Source organism: Mus musculus, chromosome 12 (genome assembly GCF_000001635.26).
Source record: "Mus musculus strain C57BL/6J chromosome 12, GRCm38.p6 C57BL/6J".
NCBI classification, from domain to species: Eukaryota; Metazoa; Chordata; class Mammalia; order Rodentia; family Muridae; genus Mus; species Mus musculus.
This window is the reverse complement of record NC_000078.6, coordinates 48110749-48134136: the sequence shown is the minus strand read 5'-3', so window position 1 is coordinate 48134136 and position 23388 is coordinate 48110749. Positions and strand designations below refer to the sequence as shown.

The following is a 23388-nucleotide window of genomic DNA, read 5'->3' as shown; positions in this document are numbered from 1 at the left end:
GCCATGCTCAGTTCCTGTCTTCAAGCACAGCAAGGCATCAGTCATAGTATAAGGGTTTGTTGCTTGACAATGGGATGGATCCCAAGTTGTGCCTGGCACTGGTCAGCTATTTCTTCAGTCTCTGTTCTGGTGTACAGATATAAATGCATACAAAGTATCCACATACATAAAATAAATAAATACATACATACATACATACATACATACATACATATTTGAAAAATGTTAAACTCTCTTTGTTAGTTATGACCTCAGTTTAACACATATCCTCAGTCTCCCCAGACCTAAATTCACTCTCTTCCATTGTCTCCGCCTAGAGTTATATATGATTTTGTTATTTGTTTTTATCTGAATCCATTGTGCAATAAGATTATTTTGCTTTTGTTACTTAGCCAGGAATTGCTTGATTCTGAAAGTCTTATGAAAAGACATAGAGAAAAACTGAATCAGGGTTACAGTGCATGGTGGCATAGAAAAGGAGAAGCAAAAGCTGTTTCTTGCTACATACTGAGTAGGATATTATATTTTTAGAAAATATAATCTTATAATTTTATAAATCTTATAAAATTCACCCCGGTACATATCTAAAGGAAACATGAAATGATGCAGTTTCCTCATGGTTATTTTTATGGATCAGAACAGGATTAAGTTCACAATACCCTTTCATCAAGGCGTAGCTTCTGCATAAGGCACTTCAGTGTCATGTGAACAGCAGCAAGTTTAGTTAGCATTACAATTGCTGTGATGAAGCACTATGGCCAAAAGCAACCTGAGATAAGGTGTCTTTCACTCAAAAGTCCATATAGTAGTTCATCTTCAAAAACAGTGAGTTCAGGAACTCTCACAGAGCAGGAACCTAGAGCCAGGAGCTGATGTAGAGGTGATAGAGGTATGTAGATTATTTGCTTTCTCATCAAGGCTTGCTCATCCTGCTTTCTTATAGAACCCAGAACCACACCACCTACAATCCACTGAAGCATGCCATAAATCACTTACTAAGATGATGCCCTAAAGGCTTGCCTATAGCCTGATTTATGGAGGCATTTAATTAATTGAGTTTCCCTCCTCTCAAAATCTTTGTTTCAATTTGACATAAAAAATATCCAGCACATTAAGACATAGAATTATTGTATGGAACCTTGGGCACAAAATCCATAGCCAGCCCCACAACATCCAGAGGCAGCTCCACTCCCAGGTGCTCTAACATGTCCAGGATCACAGGATCACAGGAGTTTGATCACACAGGATCCCAGGTTCCTAAAGGCAGCTTGACTCCCAGGAGCTCAGACACAGCCAGGACCTCGGGATTCCAGGATCCCAGAATCACTGGATCACAGAGACAGCTTGAATCTGAGGAATTCTGATACAACCAGGATCACAGGAAGGACAGGCTCTGGTCAGACACAGCCGGGGCAGGTAGCACTAGAGATAACCAGATGGCGAGAGGCAAGCATAAGAACATAAGCAATGGAAACCAAGGTTACTTGGCATCATCAGAATCCAATTCTCTCACCAGAGCAAGTCCTGAATATTCAAACACACTGGAAAAGCAAGATTCAGATCTAAAAATCACTTCTCAAGATGATGTTAGAGGGCATTAAGAAAGTGTAAATAGCTCCCTTAAGGAAATACAGGAGAACACAGGTAAACTGCTAGAAGTCCTTAAAGATGAAACACAAAAATCCTTTAAAGAGTTACAGGAAAACCGGGCGTGGTGGCGCACGCCTTTAATCCCAGCACTCGGGAGGCAGAGGCAGATGGATTTCTGAGTTCGAGGCCAGCCTGGTCTACAAAGTGAGTTCCAGGACAGCCAGGGCTATACAGAGAAACCCTGTCTCGAAAAACCAAAAAAAAAAAAAAAAAAAAAAAGAGTTACAGGAAAACACAATCAAACAGGTGAAGGAAAAGAGCAAAACCACCCAGGATGTAAAAATGAAACTAGAAACAATAAAGAAATCACCAAGAGAGACAACTCTGGAGTCAGTAAACCTAGGAAAGAGATCAGAAGTCATAGATGCAAGAAAACACAAGAGACAAAAAAGTGAATCTTAGGTGCAAAAGATACCATAGAAAACATTAATGCAACAGTGACAGAAAATGCTAAAAGCAAAACTCTCCTACCCACAAACATCCCAGGACACAATGAGAAGACCAAACCTAAGAATATTAGGTATAGAAGAGAGTGAAGATTCCCAACTTAAAGGTCCAGTAATTATCTTCAATAAAATTATAGAACAAAACTTCACTAACCTAAAGAAAGAGATGCCCATGAACGTACAAGAAGCCTACAGAATCCAAATAGACTAGACTAGAAAAGATATCCCTCCTGTCACCTAATAATCAAAACACCAAATGTACTAAACAAAGAAAGAATTTTAAAAGCAGTAAGGGAAAAGGGTCAACTAACATATAAAAGTAGACCTATCAGAATTACACCAGACTTCTCACCAGAGACTATGAAAGGTAGATGACCCTGAGCAGATGTTATACAGACCCTAAAAGAATACATATACAGGCCAGGTTTCTACACCCAGCAAAACTCTCAATCACCATATACGGAGGAAACAAGATATCCCATGACAAAATCAAATGTATTCAATATCTTCACACAAATTAAGCCCAACAAAGGATAATAGATGGAAAACACCAACACAAGGAGTGAAAATGTACCCTAGAAGAAGCAAGAAAGTAATCTTTCAACAAACCCATGCAAACATAATTCCACCTATAACCAAAAAATTAACAGGAAGTAACAATCACCTTTCCTTAGTATCTCTTAATATGATTGGGAAAGGATCTTTACCAATCCTAAATCAGATAGGGGACTAATATCCAATATATATAAAGAACTCAAGAAGGTGGACTCCAGAAAAATCAAATAGCCCCATTAAAAAATGGGGCACAGAGCTAAACAAAGGATTGTCAACTGAGAAATACCAAATGGCTGAAAAGCACCTGAAAACAATGTTCAACATCCTTAATCATCAGGGAAATGCAAATCAAAACAACCCTGAGATTCCACCTCACACAAGTCAGAATGGCTAAAATAAAAAATTCAGGTGACAGCAGATGCTGGCAAGGACGTGGAGAAAGAGAAACACTCCTCCATTGTTGATGGGGTTGCAATCTTGTACAACCATTCTGGAAATCAGTATGGCATTTCCTCAGAAAATTGCACATAGTACTACCGCCGCATTCCACAATACCTCTCCTGGGCATATATCCAGAAGATGTTCCAACTGGTAATAAGGTCACATGCTCAACTATGTTCATAGAAGCCTTATTCATAATAACCAGAAGCTGGAAAGAACCCAGATGTCCCTCAACAGAGGAATGAATACAGAAAATGTGGTACATTTACACAATGGAGTACTACTCAGCTATTAAAAACAATGAATTTATGAAATTCCTAGAAAATAGATGGATCTGGAGAGTATCATCCTGAGTGAGGTAACCCAATCACAAAAGAACTCACTTGATATGTACTCACTTATAAATGGATATTAGGACAGAAACTTAGAATGCCCAAGATTTACAAATCACATGAAACTCAAGAAGAATGAAGACCAAAATGTGGACATTTCGCCCCTTCTTAGAGCTGGGAACAAATCACCCATGGAAGGAGTTACAGAGCCAAAGTTTGAAGCTAAGACAAAAGGATGGATCATCCAGAGACTGCCTCACCCGGGGATCCATCCCATAATCAGCCACCAAACACAGAAACTATTGCATACGCCAGTAAGATTTGCTGAAAGGACCCTGATATAGCTGTTTCTTGTGAGGCTACGCCAGTGCCTGGCAAACACAGAAGTGAATGCTCACAGTCAGCTATTGGGTGGAACACAGCGCCCCCAATGGAGGAGCTAGAGAAAGTACACAAGGAGCTAAATGGGTCTGCAACCCTATAGGTGGAACAACAATATGAACTAACCAGTACCCCCAGAGCTCGTGTCTCTAGCTGCACATGTAGCAGAAGATGGCCTAGTCGGCCATCATTGGGAAGAGAGGCCCCCTGGTCTTGCAAACTTTATATGCCCCAGTACAGGGGAACAACAAGGCCAAGAAGTGGAAATGGATGGGTATGGGAGCAGGAGAGAGGGGTATGAGGGGCGGGATAGCATTTGAAATGTAAATGAAGAAAATACCTAATAAAAATGGAAAAAAGAAAAAATAATATTACCAATATATCCTAATCGATTGAAATTCAAAAATATGAGAAATTAGAAATTTGTTGGCTGTCATCCAGTGGTCTCTCTAATTTGGTAATTGGAGAAATACGTCCAATATTGTACAAGCCATATATACTTTCTGCTTGTTAGTACATGACAGTGTCTTGCTGTGTGCCACATAATGGTCTTGAAATCATGATTCTCCTATCTCATCCTTCCTATTAGTAGGATTGTTTATTTGATGTTTTTATACTATACTATGATTTTCAGAACAGCTTACATATTTCAAAATTATTTATACAGCCAAAAGAAACATAGACAAATATTTTGGGGGGTAGATTGTAAGAGAACAGCAAAGACTGAGAGTGAAGGCTTTGCTTGGTATTTATAATTACTGTATCAATTTTGAAGAAGAAGACTTTATAAGTTACTCTTATTCTGAGATGAATGTCATCATAGCCCATGACCCAGAATCTTACCCTCACCTAATGTCTGTGCCACCCTCCAAGCAGAACCATTCTTCATTGAAACCGTGGAAGAATGACTTCATGGATAGACCATCTTAATACACTACCATTTTGTTAAATGAATGTAATCTGTTCCCTGTGGCTGAGAATGATGACAATCACTCAAGTCAAATGGCTTTGACCATAGCAGAAAATCTGTATCCAAAAATCGTGCCTACAATTCATTCCTTGGCACGGTAGAACTGTCAACTATTAGCTATCTACTATGGAAGTAAAAGCTTTTGGTGATGAACAATGAACTCCAGTGTCCAAAAACTGTTCTTATTTTGTGCTTGTAACACAGTAAGAGCCAAGATTTTAAGCTCTACTAAAAACAAAACAAACAAACAAAAAAGACTTTATCTATTTATGTTCATTAAAAAAACTAATAGTGATATATTATTTTAAAATATTACTCAGTTAATATATTTAGAGTTATTTAAAATTTATATTGAGAAAAAAGTATAGACTTTCAGTATTGCTGTAGACAAGCATCTACATATGCCTGTTCAATTGATTGTGGTTTTATAGCAAACAACTTTTATAATACTTGTTTTTATTGTTTCAATATTTTATAAATTTTAAAGAATATGATAAAACCCAAAAGGTATTGTAGGTTTCGAAGTGTGTGTGTGTGGGGGGGTGTCTCCAGGAGGAGTTGGGGTACAAAAGGGAAAGAAGAATGCAATGTAAGTGTATTTACTCAAAATATGTTTTTAAATGTTAACAAATTCAGATAAATTGAAATTATGTATCTTTTCTTATAATGCAATAAAACTTAAATAAAAATTTCAATAAAATCACACAATGAAATGAAAAATATTATATTTTTAAGTTATTAAGCATAACCCATAATTTGAACCAGCTTTACTCCATAATCAGTGATACCATGGAATAATATTATTAGAATGAGTGATAGGCACAGATATCACTGGATCTTGTTACGTTTTCTTCCAAGAACATCTTGCACAATGCATCATTGATCATGAAGTACTTGTGCTGGAATGCATTTATATGAAACAGCGTATCAGTACCTTATAATGAGAAAAATGTTGACAGTCAAGGAATACAAAGAATAATTACTCTGTAGGGTCATCATGGAAATCATAACATGTACTTGAGCTAGTATTGCAAAAACTAAACAACCTTTGTTTCTCATTGCATTATCATTAGGGTCATTCATTTTGGTGGTGTCCTGACCAATAGACACCATTTCAATAAGGCATACTAAAACAGCTTAGAATATTTAAAGAATAAAAATAACAATAGGAAGCAATTATGATATTGAGGCAAAGGTAAAACCAGAAATGAGTAGGACATAAAAGGATTAAAATCCATTAAGAAGAATAATGAATGTTTATGCATTGTAAAAGTAAAGCATTTTTAACAGAAGATGGTGGTGCTGAGAATTGCTACACTAACTTTGAGAGCTGGAAATGCATCTATGTGATTCAACTGGGGAATTAATCTAGATAGTTAAAAGTTACCCATTTGAAAAGATGGTAAGAGATAAGATAATGCAGATGAAGAGCAGGTATCTGCTTTAGGAAAATGAACACTTTTAGTTAAATAAACAGAAATCCAAAAAGAAAATACATTCTTAAAAATAAAGAAAAAGAAAATACATTCTTTGTAAATAGAAACTTTCTTTATAACACAAATTATACCTGTGTTACTGACACAGAAAAATATAAAATAAGTAGTGTTAATTTAATGACTGCTTCATTATTTTATTGTTGAGTAGTTACAATAGCAAAATTATATACCTTTTGAATATAACATTTTATAAATATTATTTTTATTAAAATAGTAAAGTCATACATAATTGAATAATGGGTCTGAAAGTGTTCATTGTGATATTCATTTTATAAAACCTACATGTTTTTCTAGGTTAGAAAATATTCTAGAATATTAATATATGAGATAGAAAAACTGGAGATGTATGCACTTAAATTCATATTTATCAAGTAGAAGGAAGCAAAGAAAATAGAATTTTGAATTATATTATACTGTTGCAGATATTAGTGGTGCAGAGTGCAAAGGGAGTTCAACTCTTACTCATATCTTACTATATGAGAAGTTAATAAAGTAAAATTTTCCTGATATCACAAAAAGTAAAAAACATCCAAGACAGCAAGTTATGGAGAAAAGAAAGCAAAGCAAACGGAACTTAGTTTTCAAATATGAAATAAAAGATTTCCTGGTTCATGCTATTGAGATGAAACTTAAGCCACGGACCATTTTGAACTTGTAAAAAATCCATAATTTTAATTAGGTAACCAAGAGCAAAATTGCAGGATTTCTTTAGTGTAAAGTTTTAAAGCAATTCTAGACCGTTCCAAATACTAGTAAAAAACAATGCAAACCAATTATCCAATATTCAGAACACATATTGGAGTTGTCTTAAAAACTCAAAAAAATGTTGGATAGATGATATATAGATGGATATATAGACAGACAGATAGATAGACATCTGGATAGATGAACATTACAACACATATGTAAAGAGGTCCTAGGTGCATAGAGAAATAGAAATACATTTTCTGATGTGGGTTTTCCAGACATGATGCTGGATCTCTAATGTGCATAAAGGTTTAAGAATAGAATATGAAAAGTATGGTGCAGATATGGAAAATAAGTTACAAATTTTACTTTATTAAGCTGGTTATCATCTTATGCTGTCTTTGATTTTTCAGAACCTACTTTTAATATGGGTTCTTAAATGCTTTAACCTCCCTTGTAGCCCATCACCCAGGAGAGGTCCTGGAAAAGAAAAGCCATAAGATATGGGGAAAGTGGACCTGTTTAAAAATTGTTCTTTGAAGATAATCCAATCTGCGTTGTCAGAAAATCAGCGGTTCAGTTCATAGGAATCAGCAGTGATAGATTGATCCACTCACAAACACTTGTACCAACAGTCTAGTTCAGTAGTGTCAAGGTAGCAAACACACATCTCCAGTGGCGGAGTGACCTAGCAGAAATAAGCAAGACCTCAGCCAAATTGTCACAAGTCATCAGGAGTGATTCGACCAGCAGGGATGCCAGGAGAAGCCCTCTGCTGTGCCTTTCTCAAGGAAGAGAAGGTCAGAAGGCAAAGACTAAGATGAAAGGCCATGAAGCATTGTAAAACTAGCTATGGAAGTCCCTATCTCTTTCAGATGAGTCCTATGTATACTCCCTCCGAACATCACGAGTCCTTCCACGGGTATTACCACACCACATGAGTCTGCCTTAGCAAAACTCCACGAGTCTGTATTAGCTGTCATCACTCTGCCAATTGCCCTGAGTCCTGAGTCTGAGGAAGCTGCAAGATGTTGCCAGAACACCACCAGAGGTTTTGGGTGCATTTCTCTCTTATGTCCATTTGTTGGGTGCAAATATGTGCATCTGACTCTTTCAGCTGCTTCTTGGTTCTTCTGGAGCGCGGTCATGCTAGGTCCATTTTTGTGACTGTTCCATAACCTCAGTAATAGTGTCAGGCCTTGGGATCTCCCCTGGAGCTGGAACCCACTCTGGGTCTGTCACTGGCCCTTTTTTCCTCAGGACCTATCCATTTCCATCACTATAATTCCTTCAGAGAGGAACAATTATAGGTCAGAGTTGTGATGGTGAGATGTTCCACCTTTCCCTCATATGATGCTCTGTTGTCTGCTGGAGATGGGCTCTATAAGTTTTCCTCTCCCTACTGTCAGGCATTTCATCTAAGGTCCTGAGTCTCTCACCTCCCAGGTCTTGGGTGCATTCTGGAGGGTACCCCTCAAACTCCTATCTCCTGAGGTTGCCCGTTTCCTTTCTTTCTGCTGGCCCTCCAGACTTCAGTCCTTTTCCCTCACTCAATTCCAGATCAGGTCTCCCTCTCTCCCAAATTTGCTGCCCTGCTCACTTTCCCTCCCAGGTTCCTCCCTCCCTCCACAATTGTGATTGCTTTCTTCTCTCTCCCAAGTGGGATTGAGGCATCCTCACTTGGGCACTTCAGTTTGGTGACCTCTTTGACTTCTGTGGACTGTATCTTGGATAGTCTGTACTTTTTTTTTTTTTTTTTTTTTTGGCTAATATCTACTCATTAGTGAGCACATACCATACATGTACTTTTGCGTCTGAGTTACCTTACTCAGGATGATATTTTCTAGTTCCATCCATTTGCCTGTAAAACTCAGGATGTCCTCATTCTTAAAAGCTGAGTAGTATTCCATTGTGAACCACAAATTCTGTATCCATTCTGCCATGAGACATCTAGGTTGTTTCCAGCTTCTGGCTATCTCAAATAAGGCCACGATGAACATAATGTAACCAGTTCCCCAGTGTCATGGTGAGGCAACTTTTGGGTATATTCCCAAGAGTAGTATAGCTGGATCTTCAGGTAGATTTATTTCCAATTTTCTGAGGAATATCCAGATTGATTTCCACAGTGTTTGTACCAGTTTGCAATCCTACCAGCAATGGAGGAGGGCTCCTCTTTCTCCACATCCTCTCAAACATGTGTTGTCTCCTGAGGTTTTGATCTTAGCCATTCTGATTAGTGTAAGGTAAAATCTCAGGGCCATTTTGATTTGTAAAACATCCTTTCACCTGTGTCTACTTCATCAAAACATTCCTTCATATGTTTGCTCTAGCAAAATATCTTTTCACCTGTGTCTGCTTCAGAAAAACATCTTTTGAATTAACTGACTTTCCAAAGAAACCAATCCACTTCAATATTATCTCTTAAGTATAAATATACAAAATCAGCAGCATAAAGAAAGGCAAATTTACATATGCTGGTACTCAGTTGTTAATATTATATATAACAATTATTTTCTGTAAAGAATGGAAACAGAATCAATGAATTCACTGCTGTTATCCTACAATATTTTTTTTCTCTTAAGAATGAAGAGCAATAACTGACTTCCTTCAGGTCTGATGATTCCTCCAACTTTGAGGACAGTAATTTCTGATTCATGACATACCCAAGTGATTAAAAAAAAATGCCTCCATCCTCCATCTTGTAAAGTGGTTAGCATAGTGCCACAACTTGCAGTTTATTTGCTAGGCAAAAATGAAGACTGTGCTTGGAGTGCTAGCTTTCTCTGCAAGGAAGAGATTTCAGAAGCATTCCTGCCATGATGCTTCATTTCTTCCTTTCCATCAGGATGAGAGAAGAAACAGACTACCTCTCCTTTAATACATCAACTTGCATATTAAAAAAATTAGTGCATTTCAACCAAATCATTGTCATGTGGAAGATTATTTAGGACTTAGATCTTATTTTTGGCTTATCTCCAAATGTCAGTGGGTGAGAAGAACATAATGTCAGGTCTCCAAAGGTTTGTGATTACTGCTATTATCCTAAAAAGCAAGTTTCATAAGTAAGCCCTATGGCAAAGAATTTTGAATTGGTTAGAGTGACTATTATTTAAATAAACAAGTGACTGATTTTTGAAGTAATATTTTTATAATTACATTTAAGTATTGAAATTGAAAATATGTATGACTAGGATAATAATAAAATTTTAATATAAAACATTAAAATTTATCATCAGAAATACTTTCCTGTTAAAATATTATTAAAATAATGAAACCGATTTATGATATTAATAGATATCATGGGGTGATAATGACAAGAGTATTAGTTATTTAGGTGTCACTCTGTGACAAAGATGGTTACCTCAATTAGATCCTGGTGGTAATAAAGCCAAGGTCACACATTTAATTTCCATCTAGGCCAGTATACTTGTGAAAGTGAAAACTCTGTTCTCTACTAACAGACTGCACCCTTAACCCCAATCTGTTATTTCTCAATTATGTAGCATTAATTGATGCAATATCCTACTGGTAGTGGGTTATCATGCCAGCTGCATAAATGAAGGATGGCATGTCTATAAGGCATATGACAGAGAACAACTTGAAACCATTAGTACAAAAATTTTAATAATAACCTGTAGTGGTTCTTAGGAAAAAGATATGTTCAGCTTTTTAAAGAAAAATTAACTTGGCATTTATAAAATGTTGGAGTAGGCTGGGGTCAATTCATTGTTTCTTTATAGAAAAATGAGAAAAATAAAATAAAACCAATAACCTTAGCATGCCATTTAGTTTTAAGTTAAATTCACCAGAAATTTATCTGATAAAATGATCCTGCAGAGTAGCTTATTTTCTAATGTATGTTTTCGTTTGTTGTTTATATTCTATACTTTGTTTAAACTCTGTATTCTCCTTATGAGCTCTATATCCTGTTGATAGTTTGTAATATACTGCCATGCTCTTCACCAGCAGATGTAATGTACCACAAAGCACATGGCTGTCAGTCTGTAGTCACATAATGTGTCAGGCTTTGGATAGACTTTGGTGGTGGTTTGAATTTAAAAGGCCATGTAGGCTCATATATTTGAATGCTTAGTCAAAAGCCACTATAACTATTTAAAAGAACTGGGCGGTTTCGACTTGTTGAAGAAAAGTGTCGGCTTGTTGAAGGAATTATGTCACTGGGAAAGTTTGAAAAGTGCATTCAAGCCCTGTCTATTTCTATCTCTCAACAGATTCAAATTTAAATCTCAGCTACAGGGTCATGCCTTCCCACTGGCCACCATATCCCCTGCAATGATAACGTAGTAACCCTCTGAAACTACAAACAAACCCCAATTAAATACTTTCCTTTATAATAGTTGCCTTGGTCTTAGTGTTTCTTCACAGCAGTAGAACAGAAACTAAAACATTTTCCTTAACAGGTAATGAGGGAACTCATTTCTATAGTCTTATAAAGAATTGAATCAATATGAGAAAAAAATATAAGGCCCTGCCTATCAAGGCTTTCAATGTTCATTAAAGGCAAGAAGAAGGTTCCAGGCACTAACTTCCATCGTGGAATCTTCATGCATTTTTGTGCCATCATAGATTCTTTAAACAAATTTTTTAACACAATTTTCATTATCAAGCATTTTACAAATGATTTTAGCCCAGTAAATTTAAACTAAAATGTTTCATTTATGAGCATAAGCATTTTAAGTAATGCCTATTCATGAAATAACCAGAATCTTGCAATTCTTCTTAATGCACTGTAAGAAGCAGCATACCACACTGAGCAGAATTGTCAAGGGAACCAATAAATTATAGTAAAATATTCTTCAAGACATAGAAGTATACATAGTGTCAGCACACTTCACAGAGTATAAGGAGCATGTGAAGGTTCCGATGCTTACAAATTTTGTACAAAAGGAATAGAACTATTGTACAAATATCATCAGTGTATATTCTAAGACAGCTTGGTTGAATGTCTGAAGAGCTATCAAAAGATGCACAGGCAGAAATCAAGGATTCTTCTTTGCTTCTTAGTCACATACTTAGTCAAAAGACAGTGACCTCTGTGGATGTATAGAAGATCAAGTAGGTACATGGAACTGTATCTGCTTTCCATACCGGAAGCAATGAGGGCACATTTAAGAGACAAGGATAGTCTAACATGTAAACATCTTTATACAGATTTCACTATATATATATTGATATGATCTAAATAATATTTCTTTAACCATCTTGAAAATGTGCCATAAGTAATGTAGATTTTCACAGTGTATTCTTAGAATTTGTTCCTTCCTAACTAAAGGAAGTTAGTAAGTTGAACATTGTACATTATGTTTTGGTTATCTCACTTATTTTATGGTTCTATTGCTTTGTTTACATATTTTGAGATTATCAAGCCTGTTGCTTTATTTTTATCACTACATTCTCTCCATATTCTTCTGCCAACTGCTATAGTCTTCAAAGCCTTCTGAGAGAGGCAGAGAGAGGGAGGGAGAGAGAGAGAGAGAGAGAGAGAGAGAGAGAGAGAGAGAGAGAGAGAGAGAGAGAAGGAATTGAATAGCATATCAGGAAGATAGATATTTTGAAAAAAAAAAAAAAAAGGTTGATTCTCCACTTGGCAGTCAGTTTTAACCTATAAAGCTCTTGCTATAAGGGTAGGATTTGTATGATTGCTTCCATACTAAGATTTAATGTATAGAAGCTCCCTGTCATGTCTAGCACACACTAGTAACAGTCATCCTCTTTCTTTGGCATTTACAGTCTTTCTCATCTCATTCATAGTGTTCCCTGAGATTTAGGTGTATGGTTTTCAATATATAAAAAAGGGGGTTTGGAATGCCACAGTGATAAGATGTTCTCTGCACTTTGACCAGTTGTAGAATTTTCTAATTGTTTCCATGTCTTGCAAAAAGAAAGCTCTTTCATGAAGATTGAGAGCTACTCTTTTCTGTGGATTAGATTAAATATTTAGAATATGGTGGAACATTTTACTTTTTGGGAAATGGCAATACACGGCTCTTTTCTAATGTCTGTGACTACTTTAGCAACTAATATTTGTTCAGGTTTGTACTGCCAAGTATGAGTTTTCTTTTATTGAGTCAACTTTTGGTTAAACAACTTTTGGTTTCCAACAAGATTAAAGGGTCATAATTAGGATTACTTTGTGTTTCAATAGTAGGGAATAATGGAAAACAGATGCTATGAAGGGATAATGGGAAGTACTGAGGGATTTTATGTTGGGAACTTACAGAAAGGATACTACAAAAGGAAAAAAAAGGAGTGATATATAACACAAAGGATGCTGGAAAGGTTCACAGGCAAATATTATTTTGTGTTAACTTAAAAATACTCTCATAAATTATCGATGTATGTTTGAGTGACGTTCCACAATTGGTAATGATAGTGCATCTCCCTCCTCCCAAGGACTACAATTATATAACTCTATCTCTAGTGTCAGGCAGAAGCTATTACTGCTAACTTTGACTTCTCAGAACTTAGAGGTAAGATCCTATTACTGAAGATATCATGTTCTTTGGACAGAGAACTTGGATGCACTGAGCTAGAATAAACCTGTAAGCCTACTCCTGAGAACTAGCTTTCACAAAGTTGGCAGGTCCTATGCAAGGTCCTATCGTACTACCAAACTGTAAAACATGTGAACTAGAAATGTATGCATTCAAATACGTTAATCCAAAATATAAATTTAACATTTAACCTGTATAATTCTTTATACATAGAATATCACATATCAGAGCTAAGCAGTCCAATCATGAATTTATTTTCACAGATTTGAAAAGGTACAAGTCAAGTAGAACACTATGGATATTTCATTGTAACCCAAAAGAAAAGAAAATTTAGTCAATTTTACAATGAGAACACAGGAAAATTTCTCTTTTTGCTGACTCAAATAATACTTCAATACTGGTTGAAATAGAAAGTTTGTGTATCCACATCAAAAGTGATATATACATGCAAAATCATAAATCTGATTTTATGTCAAAATATTTTCATTTCTTAGATCTCAATCTCTCTTCAGAATAATTTCAGGAGATGCTACTAAATCTGAGTACAAAACAAAACAGAACATAACTAAACAAAACAAAGCAACAAAACACATAACCTAACAAAAGAAAACCATTTAAAACCCAAATACATCTTTTTGTAAGGGTAAAATAAACAAGGAATTTACCTGTGTTTGACTCTTTTTTCTTGATCAGTGAGACAAGTAGATTTAAGCATAGTTAAGGTAAATTCTCTCCCTTAATATATAGCACCATTGGAGATACTATTAAAGTAGCATTAGAACATCAAGTAATAGCACTCTTTTCCTACACTCTATTAAAGTTTGAAAATAAAACAAAAATTAGCACATTAGGCAATGTTCAATTTGTTTGAATAACAAGAGGACACATTAGTGAAACATCCTGAATAGATGGAGAAAACAAAGTAGTCTACGACAAAACCAAATTTACACAATATCTTTCCATGAGCCCAGTCCTTCAAAGGATAATAAAGGGAAAACTCCAACACAAAGAAGGAAACTGTGCCCTAGAAAAAAGGAAATAGTCTTTCTACAAACCTAAAAGAAGATAGTCACATGAACATCCCAGTTCTAACAGCAAAAAATAACAGGAAGCAACAATTATGTTTCCTTAATACCTCTTAATGTCAGTGGACTCAATTCCCCAATAAAAAGATGTAGAATTACAGACTGAATACATAAACAGGATCCAACATTTTGCTGCATACAAGAAACCAATCTCACTGACAAAGACAGACACTGCCTTAGAATAAAAAGCTGAAAAACAATTTTCCAAGCAAATCGACTTTCAACACAAAGTTACCAAAAAAGACAAGGAGGGACACTTCATACTCATCAAAGATAAAATCTACCAAGATGAACTCGCAATTCTGAATATCTGTGCTCCAAATGCAAGGGCAGCCACATTCATTAAAGGAACTTTAGTAAAGTGAAAAGCACTCATTGATACACAAACAAAAATAGTGGGAGATTTCAACACCCCACTCTCATCAATGGACAGATCCTAGAAACAGAAACTAAACAGAGACACAGTAAACTAACAGAAGTTATGAAACAAATGGATTTAACAGATATCTACAGAACATTTTATACTAAAACCAAAGGATATGTCTTCGCAGCAACTCATGGTACCTTCTCCAAAACTGACCTTATAATTGGTCACAAACAGGCCTCAACAGATACAAAAATACTGAAATAATCCCATGCATCCTATCAGATCACCATGGAAAAAGGCTGGTCTTCAATAACAACATAAACAATAGAAAGTCCACATTCACGTGGAAGCTGAACAACATTCTACTCAATGATAACTTGGTCAAGGAAGAAATAAAGAAAGAAATAAAGAAAGAAAGAAATTAAAGACTTTTTAGAGTTTAATGAAAATGAAGTCACAACTTCTCAAATTTATGGGACACAATGAAAGAAACCATAAGAGGAAAACACTTATATGTTGGGGTTCTCCAAAAAGAAACTTGAGAGAGAGCATAAAATATTCTTCTAGCCTGCTGACAGGAGCTTGATATATAGCTGTCTCCTGAGAGGCTCTGCCCGTGCCTGACAAATACAGAAGTGGATGCTCACAGCCATCCATTGGACGGAGCACAGGGTCCTCAATGAAGGAGCTAGAGAAAGTGCCCTAAGAGCTGAAGGGGTTTGCAGTCCCATAGGAGGAACAACATTTTGAACTAACCAGTACCTCCAGAGCTACCTGGAACTAAACCACCAACCAAAGAAAACACATGGTGGGACTCACAGCTCTAGCTGAATATGTAGTAGAGAATGGCCTAGTCTGTCATCAATGGGAGGAGAGGCCTTTGGTCTTGTGTAGGTTCTATGCCCTACACAAGTATAGGGGAATGCCAGGGCCAGGAAGCAGGAGTGGGTGGGTTGATAAGAAGGGGGAGTGGAGAGGGAATATGGGATATTCGGAGGGGAAACTAGGAAAAGGGATAACATTTGAAATGTAAATAAATTAAATATCTAATAAAAAATTAAAATAAATAGAAAGGAAGAAAATCTAATCATCTAATGTCTGGCACCCTAGGCATTACCCAACACAGCTGACACATAAAATGTTAAGGATCAAATGCCTTACTTTAGGACTGCTAACTGAGCACTTTACAAACAGTAATTTTCCAACCACGCACAATAGAGAATCAAAACCTCTTCAATAAATGATGCCGGGAATCTGGATACCTACCTGCTCTTTCTTGGTACTTTGCTATTTTTGTTTCTATTCTGTTATCCTATATTTTAGTTACTTCTTTGATTTAAATGTGGTATAACTTGGACTAATCTAGGCCACTGCTTTGGCTTCTTTTTTTGTTCACTGATGAGGTTGGTTTTGCTATAGGCATCCCTTTTAGACTTACTTTTTCTCTACCTCATTTACATGCCCTGTTTCATTTTTAGTTTCTGTTTTAATATAATACTTTTAAAATTTGTTTATCCTACTATTTATTACTTAAGAGCAAGTTGTTGAACTTCATGAACTTAAAAACATAAAGCACTGTGTAAATTATTATTTTTAACTATACTACATTTGTAAAATTTTTGTGCTATTTCTTCACTGACCCTTATATCCTTCTCTATACACACTTAACAGATCTTATTTCTTTTGCATCACATTTTATTAAACCGTCATACAAGAAAACTCTATACATTAAAGTATTCCCTTCATACTCTCCTTTCCTGGTTTCTGATCTCTTCATCCATTTTTGTTCCTTTAGACAGTTTCACTTCTAATATTATGTCATATATTCATACATGGTTTTTATATGTCTACATAAAATATAAAATCATCAAGGTGGAAAAACATACAGTCTTTTTCTGAGACTGGCTTAGTTTTAAAGCTATGATTATCTTTCGTTGCACTGATTCTCTTAAACCAACTTTATTCATTTTCCTTAATGGCTGAAAAAATTGATTACATAAACACACAAACAACATATATGTGTGCATATGTAATTACGCATATACAGTTCTATACACATTATGTTTTCCTTGTGTACTGGCTGGTTTTGTGTGTCAACTTGATACAGGGTGGATTTATCACAGAGAAAGGAGCTTCAGTTGAGGAAATGCCTCTATGAGATTCAGCTGTAAGGCATTTTCTCAATTAGTGATCAAGGGGGAGGGCCCATTGTGGGTGGTGCCATCTCTGGGCTGGTAGTCTTGGGTTCTACAAGAAAGCAAGCTGAGCAAGCCAGGAGAAGCAAGCCAGTAAGCAACATCCTTCCATGGCCTCTGCATCAGCCCCTGCTTCCTGACCTGCTTGAGTTCCAGTCCTGACTTCCTTTTGTTATGAACAGCAATGTGAAAGTGTAAGCTGAACGAACACTTTCCTCCCCAACTTGCGTCTTGGTCTTGATGTTTGTGCAGGAATAGAAATCCTGACTAAGACACCTTGCCAGTTCTTCTTGTTGTACAATAAATTAATTTTATAACTTGGCTCTATTGTATAAAATGTTTCTGCAAAAAACACGTTTTTCTATGTTCCACTATGATATGTTTTCTTGAAATGTAATGTTAGTGGTTTCAGAATCTTCCATTTTTCTTTCAATATACCTGGACTAGTTTGGATTCACATCAGCACAGCCCTTTGTATACATCCTCATCACAATTTTTATTTACTTTCTTTCTTTATATATTGTTTATTTATTTAAATTAAAATGGAGCTATATCACCTTTTCTCACCTTTTCTCACCTTTCCTCCTGTTAGTCTTTCACACATGTCATATCATCTACCTAATCTCAATTTCATAGTCTCTTTAAGTCTCTTTATGATGTATGTGTGTTTGTGTGTGAGTGTATGTGTACTTGTATACAAATATATAAATATAAGAAACTATGTCTAAACAAACCCTATAAGGTACATTCGTATCAATTCCTGAATCTATATTTTCTGGGATGTTGCTGAAGTAGAGGTGGAAAGATTCTAAGAGCCAGAAAACCAGGAAATAGAAGGTGAAACAGTCCATCGTAGAAATGACTTCATAAACAATATCATAATAATACTATCATTGATCATATTAATGTAAAGGGAATTTTTTCATGATGTCAGACCTATAAAGAAATTAGTAAGAATCACAAATGTATACTTCGAGGAGAGTTATTCTCTCCGAGGGGTTATCCCTATATTGATTGTCCTAATAATATCTTTATTGAAGGCCATGCTTACTGTCCTAAGAGAATCTTAATACAGCTTATATTTTATTTATTTGTTGTCTAGTATAGATAAGACTTATTTTATATGTTTATTGTTCATTTATAATTTAACCTTTAGAAAACTGCCTGTTCATTTAAATAGTTCATTACTAACTTGGTAGATTGTTGTTTTGGTTGTTTTGTTTATTTCTTTGTTTGTTTTGAATACCAAATATTGTTATTGTAATCTGCCACTAATTTATAGATAGCAATGATTTTTCTCTCATTTTGTAGGCTTTGGTTTAAATGTATTAACAGTTTTCCTTGAAATGTACAAACCTGTAACTACAAGACATCCAATTTATCCATAACGGGCCTTATTTTTCTTATTTACAAAGTTTAGTCCTATGCCTTTATAATGAAATATCTTTCTCCTAATTTTTCAAAGTTTCAGATCATACTGTAAGGTCTTTCATTAATTTTGAGTTGATTTCTCAGCAGAATAACTAATGGATATCTAGGTTTTTTTTTTTTTTTTATACTACATGCAGATATCTAGCTTGCCAAAAACATTGAGGAAGAAGCTATCTTTTGTCACTGTTTTTCACATCACTTTAAAGAAGAAGTAATGGCTATAGTTATATGGGTTAATAGGCATTTCACTGGTGTATGGGTCTGAGCTTTGTGCCAATACTATGCTATTGTAGCTCCTCTGCCTCGCTAATAAAAAATGAAATCTAATGATACCTCTAGAATCATTCTTTTAGCTTCATAGTTACAATCTTTTTGTGCTTCAAAATGAATTTCATACTACTGTAAAAAATGACATTACAACTTTCAAGAGATTTCGTTGAGTCTTTATACAGCATCTAGCAATACATATATGATATGTTCACAGTACTATTAATTCTTCCAATCTATGTGTATAGAAAGCATTTCCCTATTGAAGTGATAGTTTATTGTAGTGGTTAGCCAGCTAAATGGCAATTTTATTTAGAGCAATTATGAATGAGATTATTCATTTGTTTGTATTTCAGCATACACACATATAAAGTATATATATATATAAAATTTTGTTGAAAGTATTTATCAGGTCTACAAGTTTTCTGATATAATTTTTAGAGCATTTTATGTATATAAAATGCAATTTGCAATAAGTTGATTTTTTTTTATTCCCTATATGTGTCTCATCTATTTCCTTTGGCTAAACTTTTGATTACTATGTTGAATCAGAATAGCTAACATAGAAAATTGACTTCTTTTGAAATTTATCTATAATTTTAGTTACATGTTGTCACATATATACTTTAGTATATTGAGATAATTTTCATTTACTCGTAGCCTCTTTAAACTTTTATCACAAAGCTATGTTCAATATTGTCAATTTCATTTATCATCTACTGAGGTAATTTTAAGATTTCTGTACTTGAGGCCATTTATGTGATGTAGTACAATTTATTTGTATAATTTGAAAACTGTAAAATCTCTGACATTAACTCAACTGGTATTCATAAATGGCTTATTATTTGCATTAGCCTTAAAAATATGCTTCTTTCTCTTCAGTCTAAAAAATTTCTTCATGTCACTTATTCCCTTGACCTCTTTTCATTATGGAAATTTTTTCTTCCTTTAGAAATGACAAGTATTTCTGCCAAGTATAGTGGTTAGAGTTAGTCTTTCATACTTGAAAGATGCAAGGTGACCTCTCTGCTTATCTTGTTTTTTTTTTTTTTTTTTTTTTTTTTTTGCTTGTTTTTGATCTGTTTAGAAATCTTCTTTTAAAACTTCTTTTACTCAAAAGTTTCTGTTTTTATATGATGCATCCCATTTTCTTTAGGAATAAGCATTGTATCTCTTTGTTCTGTATTTTTAATTTTGATTTTCTGATCTTTCTGTTTAGTATTCTCTACTTGGGTTAGCACTTCTTTCCTAGGGTATGAAAAATTTTATGCTATTATTTTACTGAAATCATCTTTGCTGTTCTTTATTCTATGAAATGTCATTTCAGTATCTGGGAAGGTCTTTAAATGTTGAGTCACATCTCTGGGCTTTCTTTTATGAGTCTAGTGGTGAATCCTGGCCTACCCTGGGCTACCCTTTGGGCTTTATGTGTCAAAATGATGGTCTTCTTTTCATTGTTCAGATTATGTATGTTGATTCCACCCGTTTCTAGTTCTGCTGTATCTCTGGAATACCACTTGATCTCTAATTCTATGTTTATTTGGTGATATTTAGTCTCTATCCATGTTTACTTCTCATTGAATAATGGATGTTTATGATTCAAACATTTACTCTGTGGTCTAAAGGAATGTTGCTCTACATGGTTTCTGAATATAGGTTCTAAACTTAGTATCTGAGCTTTCTCTGAGTGTGATTTACATAAGACTTTTGACAGCGGCTATTGACTGAACATAGGACACATGGGTTTGAAAGAATAGGAACTAGACATATTTTCTGCTAGAAAGTCAGATTCAGAAAGGAAGCAAAACTAAAGGGTCAATTCCTTTCAATGTCCAGACTTTCTTGTCTGACTCTGATATTGAACTTGCATGATGGGACCATTTTACCTGTCTTCTGACCTGAAACAAAAGCCTGGTAGCTTGAAACAATCATTTTGTGGTTTTTTTCTCCCACTAGCAGGCTTGCTACTGATGAACTGGTTTACCATGTTCAAGACCTAATAAACATATAGTACACCACAGCTGGGGGCCACTGATCATCCACCCAATCTTTCTTTAAAGTAGGAAAGCTTAAATATGGAGAAGAAGACCCTTCAGAGACTTTAAAATTCCCAGCCCTCTAGAAGAACAAAGAATTATGGCTTTCCAAGACTCTCCTACTTTTCAGAGATTGTTTGTTTGTTTGTTTGTTTGTTTTTTCCTGAGTCTTCTGAGTGTGTGTTTCCTCACAATAAATGCCTTTTTTCAACTGCTGATTCTGTCTGATGTTTGCTGCATTTGTGATTTCTTCTTGGCTGTTATTTGTCAGGCTCAAGATTTTTCCATCTTTTTAATTCATTAACTGATAGAGCAAACAATAGATTCATAGATCTACATAGTAACAGGTCCTGTTTACAACAGCGTTTCAGAGGTCCTCTGATGAAGTGGTGAAGTGATGAGAAGGGGTGGCATTTGGAATCTTTCCTCCCTCTGACAGTTCTGTGGCTCTGCACTTGGTTGTTCCTCTCACTTTTATTTAATGTTTACAATATCTGTTACTGAAAGTGCAGTGTAGGCTTCCTGAGCTTCTGTTTTAAACCATAGCTTCAACCATTAATACTCACTCTCATCAGTGGAAGTGTGAAGTTCCATAAAGAAAGAAATGTCTTTTGAATGGTAAAGTTCCTACTTAAGTTTTCTTATCAAAGTTGCATGTTTTCCAGTAACATACTTTTTAAAAATAAGTGTTAATCAAACTTTCCCAATTTGCTCCCTGGAAAGTTTAACATATTTTGTTCCCACGTTATCTGCCACCTTCTGAATCACCTTTATATGACTTTTAAGAAAATGCATTAACAAATTTAGGCTGAACTTGAGGTCTATCTTATATTTTATAAGTGCATCTTGCATTGTATGCACTCACAAAAAATATCTTCAATCATTTTATGTTCATTCTGTATATATTCTTTGGTGATCTAGTTTCTATTAAGAAGTGTAACATTCTTCTACAAAAAAAACTTCCATCTATTCCATAACTTTAAGCAAGAAATTACAATTTATTTCTAGTACTAATAGTGTAATATAAATATAATAGTTCAATATAACTATGATTAGGAGAGTGTTTTGAGTATTTGTACCACAAAATAATAACAAATGATTATAAATATTTTTTAAAATGGCTGCTCATATATTATCCTTAAAAAATAATTCTGCTGTAATATCACATTGCACTCTATAAATCTGTACAACTAATTACTCATTCATTTTAAAAAGAAAATAAAGTTGAAACCCTATTTTACCTTTAAAATGACATGTAAGGTATTACAGATAAAATTTAGAAGACAAAATGCTAAAACATAATGTAAGTTTTCCTGACCTGTTTGCTAAATGATTTCTTAGCTGTGATGTAATTAGCATAAGCAATGAAAACAAAAAATATATAAGTATGACTTCTTTACAATTACAATTCATGCTTCAAAGAGCACAATCAAGAAAAATAAAACATAATACCCTAGAGGAGGATAGAATGTTTTTTCAAGTCTCATAACTGACAAAGGAACTCAGATTATTCAGATAATATAATACATAAAGCATAACATTAAGAAAAGTTGCAGAAATTTGAAGATGCTTTATTCCAAACAAAATTTACAAATGTAGGATAATCACAAGAAATGATGTTCAACATCATCAATCATCACTGAAGCACAAAGCTAAACTACTAAAGTCTACTCTGTGCCCTGGGAAGGTAAAATGCATTGTTGAGATTCAGACAATTACAATTTTATGTAACAAAATTAGAACCCTCATTCATTGTTCATGTGACTCTAACATGGTTCAGTGAGTGTGGAGTCCCCTATTAGTAGTTCTGAAACAGTAAAATATAAGTGTAACTTAGCTGTTCCATTCGTAGTTGAAAAAAAAAAAAAAAACAATCCCTAAAATTATTTCTACTTAAATTCCACTTAATGGTTTAAAGGAACATTGCTACTAATTAGAAAAGTAAATGCCTGACTACTGATAGAACTAAAATTTGCATTATATGCACTCAATAGAAGAAAATTAAATTTTATTATTTTTTCATTTTTATTTACAACCTGAGTGAATTTTTAAACATCCTGAGAAAAGCCAATAAGGTGTTGCTCACAATGTACTGCTCCATTCACACAACATGCCAAGAAAGGCAATACTGAACAGGCTTAATCAGGGACAACGTAACCCTGAAGGAGATTATTGTGAAAGCAGGGAGAATATTAATGTAAAGTTAAGTAGCTAGCACAAATGGATATTAAACACATTAAACAATAAAATTGGTATATATAACATTACAAATGATAGGGAATATTTAGAGAGAATTCATTATCCTTAACAACTGTGGAAATAAAGACAAAAACTTTGAGATTTCATCTTATCTTAATCAACAATCAAGGAATGTCAGACAACAATGTTGGTAAGGATGTAGAAAATAGAATCCCCCATTCACTGTTGGTAAGATTTCAAACCACGGCCACTATCTGGAAAAAATGAACAATTCTAAAAAATTGTAAGTATAAAACATATGAATCAGCTATATCACAAGTTGCCAAGTGCTCAAA

General features: G+C 34.8%; 1 pseudogene; it reads right to left on the bottom strand.

Moving 5' to 3' along the window:
* Nucleotides 1-243: 243 nt before the first annotated feature.
* Nucleotides 244-432, bottom strand: Gm46318 (annotated as a pseudogene).
* Nucleotides 433-23388: the final 22956 nt, after the last annotated feature.